Raw genomic sequence first — 9,507 nt, forward strand, 5'->3', positions numbered from 1 at the left:
AGTAGAAACTAGGAAAATAGTACAAAGAATCAATGAAACAAAGAGTTGGTTCTTTGAGAATATCAATAAGATAGACAAACCTCTGGCCAAACTAACCAAAAGGCAGAGAGAGAGCATGCTATTTAACAAAATCAGAAATGAAAAGGGGATATAACAACGAACACTGAGGAAATCCAGTGAATCTTCAGGTCATACTTTGAAAACCTGTACTCCACAAAATTGGAAAATCTAAAGGAAATGGACATCTTTCTGGATAAATATCACTTACCAAAATTAAATCAAGATCAGATAAACAGTTTAAATCGACCCATAACCCCTAATGAGATAGAAGCAGTAATCAAAAACCTCCCAACCAAAAAAAGCCCAGGGCCAGATGGCTTCACTGCAGAATTCTACCAGAAATTCAAACAAGAGCTAATTCCAGTACTACTCAAACTGTTCCGCACAACAGAAGCAGATGGGATATTGCCAAACTCTTTCTATGAGGCTACAATCACTTTGATACCCAAGCCACACAAAGATATGACTAAGAAAAAGAACTACAGACCAATATCCCTCATGAACATCGAAGCTAAAATACTCAATAAAATATTGGCGAACCAAATCCAAGAACATACCAGAAAAATCATCCACCATGATCAAGTAGGCTTCATCCCAGGGATGCAAGGATGGTTCAAAATCCATCATACGAAATCCATCCAAAAATCCATCAATGTAATCCACCATATAAACAAACTGAAAAAGAAAAACCACATGATCATCTCACTAGACGCTGAAAAAGCCTTTTACAAAATCCAACATCCCTTCATGATAAAGATCTTGGAGAGAACAGGAATAGCAGGAACATATTTAAACATGTTAAATGCATTATACCCCAAACCAATAGCCAACATCAAACTAAATGGAGAGAAACTCAAAGCGTTTCCTCTAAAATCAAGAACAAGACAAGGCTGTCCACTCTCTCCATATCTCTTCAATATTGTACTTGAAGTTCTAGCTAGAGCAATAAGACAACAAATGGAGATCAAAGGTATACAAATTGGAAAGGAAGAAGTCAAACTCTCACAATTTGCAGATGATATGATAGTCTACAGTTACGTGATGCCAAAAAAACTCTAACTTGGGAGAGCTCACAGAGATAAACACTTCCAGCAAGGTAACAGGAATAGGCAAAATTAACTACAGAAATGCGCAGGTAGCCCACTAATGATATAGAGAATGAATAATCCAACTAGAAGAAATCAGGGAAAGCATCACCTTATCATCAATATCCACTTAAGAACACGCAAAATATGTATTGGGGTAGAACACTAAAGACCAAAAAGTGAGAAGATCTGTACAAAGAGCAACTATTGAGAGACTTTAAGAAAGAAAATTAAAGAATGATAACAGACACAAAATGAAAGATGGTAAAATTCTAACTAATAGTAAAAATGGCAATCTTGCCAAAAGCAATCTACAGATTCAACACAATCCCCATCAAAAGCACAAACAATTTTTCACAGACCTTGAAAGAACAATTCTCAACTTTATATGGAAAAACAAAAGACCCAGGATAGCCAAGACAACCTTGTACAATAAAGGAACTTATGGAGGCATCACCATCCCTGACTTCAAGCTCTATTATAGAGCCATAGTCTTGAAAACAGCTTGGTATTGGCACAAAAATAGACAGATAGACCAATGGAATCGAATTGAAAACCCTGATATTAACCCACGCACCTACGATTACCTTATTTTTGACAAAGTTGCTAAATCTATACAATGGAAAAAAGATAGCATCTTCAACAAATGGTGCTGGTACAATTGGATTTGGACATGCAGAAAATTGCACATAGATCCATACCTGTCACCATGCAAAAACTTAAGTTCAAATGGATCAAAGATCTCAGCATAAATCCAGCCACACTGAATCTTCTAGAAGAGAAGGTGGGAATTACCCTTGAACAAATTGGCACAGGAGACCGCTTCCTGAACATTACGCCAGTAGCACAGACATTGAGGCCTGCAATTAATAAATGGGACCTCCTGAAACTGAGAAGCTTCTGCAAGGCAAAGGTAACAGTCAGGAGGACAAAACAACCACCCACAGAATGGGAAAAAATCTTCACCGATCCCACATCTGTCAGAGGGCTGATTTCCAAAATATATAAGGAGCTCAAGAAGCTAGCCACCAAAACACCAAACAATGAAATTAAAAAGTGGGGTGCAGAACTAAACAGAGATTTTCAACAGAGGAATCTGAAATGGCTGAAAGACACTTAAGAAAGTGCTCAAAATCCTTGGCCATCAGAGAAATGCAACTCAAAACAACTCTGAGATACCACTTCACACCTGCCAGAATGGCTAAAATCAAAAATACCAATGAAATCTATGCTGGAGAGGATGTGGAGAAAAAGGAACACTCCTCCATTGCTGGTGGGAGTTCGAACTTGTAAGACTACTCTGGAAATCAGTATGGCAGTTGCTCAGAAAACTGGGAATCAGTCTACCTCAAGATCCAGCCATTCCTCTCTTGGGTATATACCCAAATAGTGCATGTTCATAGAACAAGAACATATGCTCAACCATGTTCATAGTAGCATTGTTTGCAATAGCCAGAACCTGGAAGCAACCTAGATGCCCCTCAAGAAGAATGGATTGAGAAAATGTGGTACATATATACAATGGAGTACTACTCAGCAGAAAAAAAGCAATGGAATCTTGAGATTCTCAGGCAAATGGATGGAACTAGAAGAAACCATCCTGAGTGAGGTAATCCAGTCACAAAAAGACAAACATGGTATGTACTCACTGATATATGAATTTTAGACATAGAGCAAAGGATTATCAGCCTATAATGCTCCTCACCAAAGAAACTAGGAAACATGAAGGACTCTAAGGGATAAATGGTCCCCAGGAATGGAAGTGGCATGAACTCCTGAACTAATTGGGAGCATGAGGGTAGGGGGGAGGGAGCTGCTACAATAAGAGCAAGAGAAGAGGAGTAGAGGAGAGGAAATGGAGGGGCAGAAATATTGAGTTGGGGGAAGAATAGAGGAGAGAGAGCAGGATGAGAGATACCATATCAGAGAGAGCCACTATAGGTCCGAGAAGAGATATAGAACTAGGTAGATCTCCAGAGACCTACAAGGATGACATGATCTGACAGTCCAGGCAGTGGAGGAGAGGATGGCCTAGAAGCCCTTCCCCTAGAATGAGATTGATGACTACTCTCTATGCTATCCTAGATTCCTCATCCAGTGGCTGATTGAAGCAGAGACAGACATCCACAGAAATATACTGAGATGAAATCTGGAACCTAGTTGAAGAGAGGGAGGAATGAAGAACAAAGGGGTCTGTATCAGGTTGGAGAAACCAGCAGGAACAGTGGCCTGACAAGGGAGAGCACATCGACCAAGATGCTGTCGGGGAGGCATACCAGACTGATCCAGACCCTGAACATGAATTGTCAATAAGGAGGCCTCTGCACTCCAGGGAGCCTCTGGGGGTGGATTAGTAGTTTTCCCTGGTGCAAGAAGGGACTTTGAGATCCCATCCCACGTGAAGGGATACACTCTGGCTCTGGACACATGGGGAAGGGCCCAGGACCAGCACAGGAAGATTTGGTGGACTTTGCAGAGCCCCGTTGAGGGCCCTACCCTGCCTGGGGAGTGGTGGGTGGATGGAGTGGGGGGTAGGTTGGAGGTGGGGGAGGAGGGATGGGGTGAGGGAGGGAGAGGGAGAAGGGACTTACATGTGAAACAAGCTTGTTCTCTAACTAGAACTAATAAATAAATTTAAATAAATAAATAAATAAATAAATAAATAAATAAATAAATTTTAAAAATTCCATCTCAAAGTGCTACAGGTTGAGTGACATAAACAATAGAAATGTATGTCTTACTGTTCTGAAAGCTGTAAATCCAAAATCAAGCTATCCGAAGGTTTTAATTATCCTGAGGCCTCTCTCATTCCCTTGTCATCAATGGTCTTTCCTTTTTGTTCATAACCACTTTGAAATAACCCCTTCATCTTCCTAGAACAGCAGTCCTGCCAGATTAGGGACCTCCCCCATGACATCATTTAACCTCAGTTTTGTTTTTAAACACCTTATTTCCAAATCCAATTACAGTACAGACTATGATCTCCACATGTAAATTATGGAAAAAGCAATTCATAACATAGTACTGGAATTAAATCCTATAGCAACAAAGCTTATAAACCCAACATTGTTATCCAGGAATGACTTTTGGCTCTTGTACATGGAAACCCCTAAATTCCCTCTGAGGTTTCAGCTACCCTCAAATCAATCACTGAGCCCATGATGATCTGTTCCTCTGTCTTTGGGGTCTTCTCTGACCCAAGAATCTTAAGGATTTGACTACTCTATAGTCCCTTGTGAAAGCTGATGATACAAAATGGAGTTAATTAATCCCTACCCAAGTACATCAGAGTCAAGAGATGGTAGAGACAAGCATGAGAGTCATACATAGCTGTTCCAATGCCATCTTACAATCCAAGTTGAAAACTACATAGACCTATCAGTAACTGTAAGATTAGAACTCTGACATAGCAACTACAGATTATTGCTATGTCCCACCAATTCTAGCAAACTACTGCCAGCACCATGAACTCACCTTGAAGGCATCCTGCATGACGTCACTCCTCTGTTACTGTGCTTTCTGGACAACATCACGGTCTGTTCATCCTGAATGACAACTCTTCTGTTATTTTCAAGTCAACTCTTTGATCAGAGATTCTTTTCTCTGGCACTTTAATAGCTGGAGGACACATGAGAAGCCTGAGCTTTCTAATGCTCTCCTGCATGCCCTAGTATTAATGCAAGCACATACGTGTTGCAAGGCATTATGATATTATCAATTTGGGGGAAAGGAATGAGTATTTTCATTCAGTTTCATGTAGTAGCCACTGAGTGGTGTGTTACATAATATAGTACATGGATGTAGGAACCAAAAATGGGGGAAACTGCGGTCCCTAAGCTCATAGAGCTTATAGTAGTTCATTGGGAACATAGTCATTGTCATCTTCCATAAAACATATTCCTGACAACCAGCAAAAGAAAGGAAAAAAACTACAAAATCCAGTCCTCACTACAAAACAATATTGTACTGCTTGCGAATACCAAGTAGATTTTTTCTTTATGCAATAAATGTCAACTTTTCCTTTAATAGGCTTTACTTTTACAAGCCTAGGAAGAGAACAGCAATTTGTTAATGCCATTTAATTGATTAAAATGGCACAGTCCCTGGATTTTTCAGCTTCCCCACATTTGCTTCTTCCCACAGGGTGCCTTGAAACCAAGCTGCAATGCACTATGGTTGGATACCTTGAAGGAGGCTAGGGAGTACATGTGTACTCTGCACACCTCAGTTGCAATGCAAACAGATCAGTGAGGAACATGCAACTCCCTCTCAACTTTCATCTATCCATGGATCTGCCCCTGATCCTATGCAGGTCAAAAGAGACAAATGGTGCTACCACTGTGACTGTATGTTCCTTTGAATAGAAAAGTGAAACAAGCAAAAGGGTTATACAGTTTGAGTATGGGGGCTGGAGTGGTAGCTCAACAGATAAGAGCACATGCTGTTTTTCCAGAGGACCTGGGACTCAAGTCCCAGAATGCACAACCATCTGGAAATCCAGTACCAGGGGAATCCAATACTCTTTCCTGTCCTGAGTATACCAGGCATACACTTGATGCACAGATAGATGTAGATAAAGACATATAATATAAATAAGTAAAACATTTTAGAAGATTTGAATGTAGATCTAAAGCACACTGCAGCCAGAGACATCATAAAGAGTCACAAAAAGTACTCCATTCAGGAAATGTGAACCATGGAACACTGCACAACGAGTTGAGCTGGTTTCAACAGATAATCTGGTAACTGATTCAAGTAGCCAACTCAAGGCAGAAATACCACCCAGGTAGTGGGAAAATCTCCTGTTCTCACTGAAAGAGGCTAACAGGCTGCACCTAACACATTTGGGCCACTCAAGTAATAATCACCATCTATGTGCAATGAACATATTTGTGAAATTTTTTTAAATGTTGGTGTTAAAAGAAAAAGAAGTGCAGTTAATGGGAAAGGAATCTAAAAAATTAAGGTCACACTTTTTTTTAATCAGTGTGATTTGTGTGTATGCATGTGAGTGAGTATGCATGTTTTATATGGATACAGGCATGCACGTGGCCCGACATGCCTGTGGAGATTAGATGACAATCCCCCACGATAGTCTTCACAGCCTACCTGTCTGGAACGGCAACTCTGGTTTACGGCATACTGCAGACTAGCTGGTCTGTGCACTCCTGAGAATTTTCCTGTCTCTGCCTCCCATCTCATGGCAGGCATGCTAGGATTACAGATGAGTGCTACTATAACTGGCTTGATGAGGCTCCTGGAGGCCCAAACTCGGGTCCACACTTGCGCCACACTCCACGTTTCCCACTGAACTGTCTCCACGCCCAAAAGACCCAAATTGTGATAGACTCTGCTTTTCACTCTTACTTAAGGAGAGAAAAGGAAATACTAGAAGCTATGAAGTCTATGCTCTTGCAGTGGTGGGGTACTCAACACTCCTTGAGGATCCCATTTCCATCCCACTTGAGTAACAAATGGCAGCTTTTATTTGTTTGAAGTTTCCAGGGAAAGACCCAGCACAGTGGTTGCTGTCATAATACCCAAAGAAAAATAATCACTTCGAAATAATTGATTTTTGTTGCATACATATATATATGTGTGTGTGTGTATATGTATAAAGTGCTGTAATTTTGCTTCAAATAAAATCTTTTTTAAAAGCAATTACTATTTCCTATTATTGGAGCAGCTTTACAGCTATAGCTGACCAGCCAGGAAAAAGGCATAAAGGATAGAGAACCCACTCAAAAGTCTATGTGCCCCATCCTGCCATGTGAGGAAGATGAGGAAAAGAGAGAGACAGGCTCTAAGATAATTGATTCTAGTAAATGTAATGTCCATTTATGCAGCTCAAACAGCTCAAACAGTAAAGTCTAAACATACCACATAAGACAGTCTCCATCTGAGAGCTGGAGAGATGGTTCAGCAGTAAAAAGAGTTTACTGCCAAGGTTACCTGAGTTGAATCCCAGGGAATACATACATAGTTGACAGAACTGACTCCCTCACATTGACATCTGAGTTTCACATGCCTTGTGCCCTTCTCTCCCCAAATAAGCACACAAAGACATATTATTAACTGTTGGCTGATGAATAGGGTTTCTTATTGGCTAGCTCTGTCTTAATTATTAACCCATAACTACTAATCTATGTATTTCTACATGGTCTTATCTTACCAGAGAATGCCTGGTGCATCCTATCTTCCTGGTCTCACATGGCGTCTATGTAGCAGGCTCCCTCTGCCTACCTTTCCTGGAATTCTCCTCATCTCCTAGTCTGGTAGCCCCGACTATCCTTCCTGCCTGGCCACTAGCCAAACAGTGTTTTAGTCATTAACCAATAAGAGAAACATATATACAGAAGAACATACATTTAAAGCTTTTGTATAGATTTTTTTATGTGTATAAGTGTTTTCCCTACATGTATGTATGTGTTCTGTGTGCATGCCTGGTGCCCAAAGAGGGCAAAAGAGAGCATCAGATCCCCTGGAACTGGAGTTCCCAAATATCAATGAACCACCATGTGGGTTCTAGAAACTGAACCCAGGTTCTCTGCATGATCAGCCAGAGCTCTTAACCACTGAGCCATCTCTCTAGCCCAGATCTTCAGTAACCGGGTTTGCAAATCAAATAGCTTTTATAAGTCAAGGCCTTGGGCAAGATGCAGCATGACCACACAAAACTTTTCCTGAAGGGCCTGTAGCTCAAGCTACTTTCCCAAACACTCATAGTCAGATAATTAGCTACCACAGTCACCTGAGAAGAGACATTAACTCAGGATGACAACCCTGTCTTCAGTGAGTTAATGTCATTTCAATGCCAAAAAGACAGAGAGGAGGATAGAAATCACAAAATGAACAGATGCGTGGTCTCACTGTTTATGGGTTCCTTAGAAATCTAAGACATCGAAATATGTAACATCTGTTTCATGATTCTAATATGATTGTATAGTTGAATAACTGATTTTTAGACTTACACATTTTAAATTAAAATGTGTAAATGATTTGCTTGGTTTTGTACATATGATTAGAATTTATTAAAAGAAATTGACAAGTGCGATATTTTGAAATTCCATTGAGTGGATAAACTACCGTTTGAGTACTAGAGATAAATTACTTGTTCCAAGCACTTAGTTCTTAGAAAAAAGCAAATCTATTCATGTTTAAAATGCACAAAGAGGGATCTCCGTGGTCCCCAGCGCTTGCCGGCTCCATCCTGCCACAGCCTTCCGCTGCCGGCACCATGGCCCTAACCTCAGTGCCAGTTGAGTGGATTGCAGCCATGACATTTGTTGCTGGGACATATGCTCTCGGTTACCTGGCTTTGTTACAAAAAGTTCTATGTTAAAGATAATCATACCAAAGCTACAATGAACCTTCAGATCCAGAAAGACTAACCCCAAGGTTGTGAACGCTTTCAACATGGAGGACCTGGAAGATAAGGCTGTGTACTGCCACTGCTGGAAGTCCATAAAGTTTCCGTTCTGTGATGGGGCTCACATAAAACTTAACGAAGAGAGTGGAGACAATGTGGGACAACTGATCATCAAGAAAAAAGAAACTAAATGGACATTTTCAGTGCTGCACCCCAGAGTGTTGTGATATCACCTGATTGTTTAATTAGAATTAACCAATGAGATGCTCACTCTGTTTGATTGGTCTTCCTGAGTTGTAGATGTGGTTGGTACCTTGCAAATCACAGATTTATTCATTTATTTTTTCATTTGAATTAGAAACAAGATTGTTTTACATGAAAACTCCAGTTCCCTTGTCCCTCCTGTCCTCCCCTACCACCACCACCCCCCAAATAAAACCCTACCTATCACATATCCTTTCTGTTTCCCCTGGATGGTGATGCCTTCCATAGGGTGTCATCAGAGTCTATTGTATCCTTTGGGATAGGGCCTAGGCCCACCCCGGTGTGTCTTGGCTCAGGGAGTCTTTATGCGACTCCAGGGGACCTCTATATGGAATGGGCTCCCAAAGTTCACACCTATGCTAGGGATAAGTACTGAACCACTACAGGGGGTCCCATACATTTCCAAGGTTTCCTCACAGAAACCCATGTTTCTGGGGTCTGGATCAGTCCCATGCTGGTATCCCAGCTATCAGTCTGGGGAGCAAGAGTTCCCCGATGTTCAGGTCAGCTGTTTCTGTGGGTTTCACCAGCCTGGTCTGGACCCCTTTGCTCTTCACTCATTCTTCTCTGCAACTGTATTTCAGTTCAGTTCAGTGATTAGTTGGGTGTCTGCTTCTACTTCCACCAGTTGCTGGATGAGGGCTATTGAGTGGCATATAAGTCAGTCATTAATCTCATTATCAGGGGAGGGCATTTAAGGTAGCCTCTCCTCTGTTGCTTAGATTGTTA

At 41.1% G+C, this 9,507-nt stretch overlaps 1 pseudogene; it reads left to right on the forward strand.

Annotated features, from left to right (window-relative positions):
* Positions 1-8,382: 8,382 nt before the first annotated feature.
* LOC113838145 lies at positions 8,383-8,774 on the forward strand (annotated as a pseudogene).
* The last annotated feature ends 733 nt before the right edge of the window (positions 8,775-9,507 follow it).

Source organism: Cricetulus griseus, unplaced genomic scaffold (assembly GCF_003668045.3).
Source record: "Cricetulus griseus strain 17A/GY unplaced genomic scaffold, alternate assembly CriGri-PICRH-1.0 unplaced_scaffold_591, whole genome shotgun sequence".
Taxonomy (NCBI): Eukaryota; Metazoa; Chordata; class Mammalia; order Rodentia; family Cricetidae; genus Cricetulus; species Cricetulus griseus.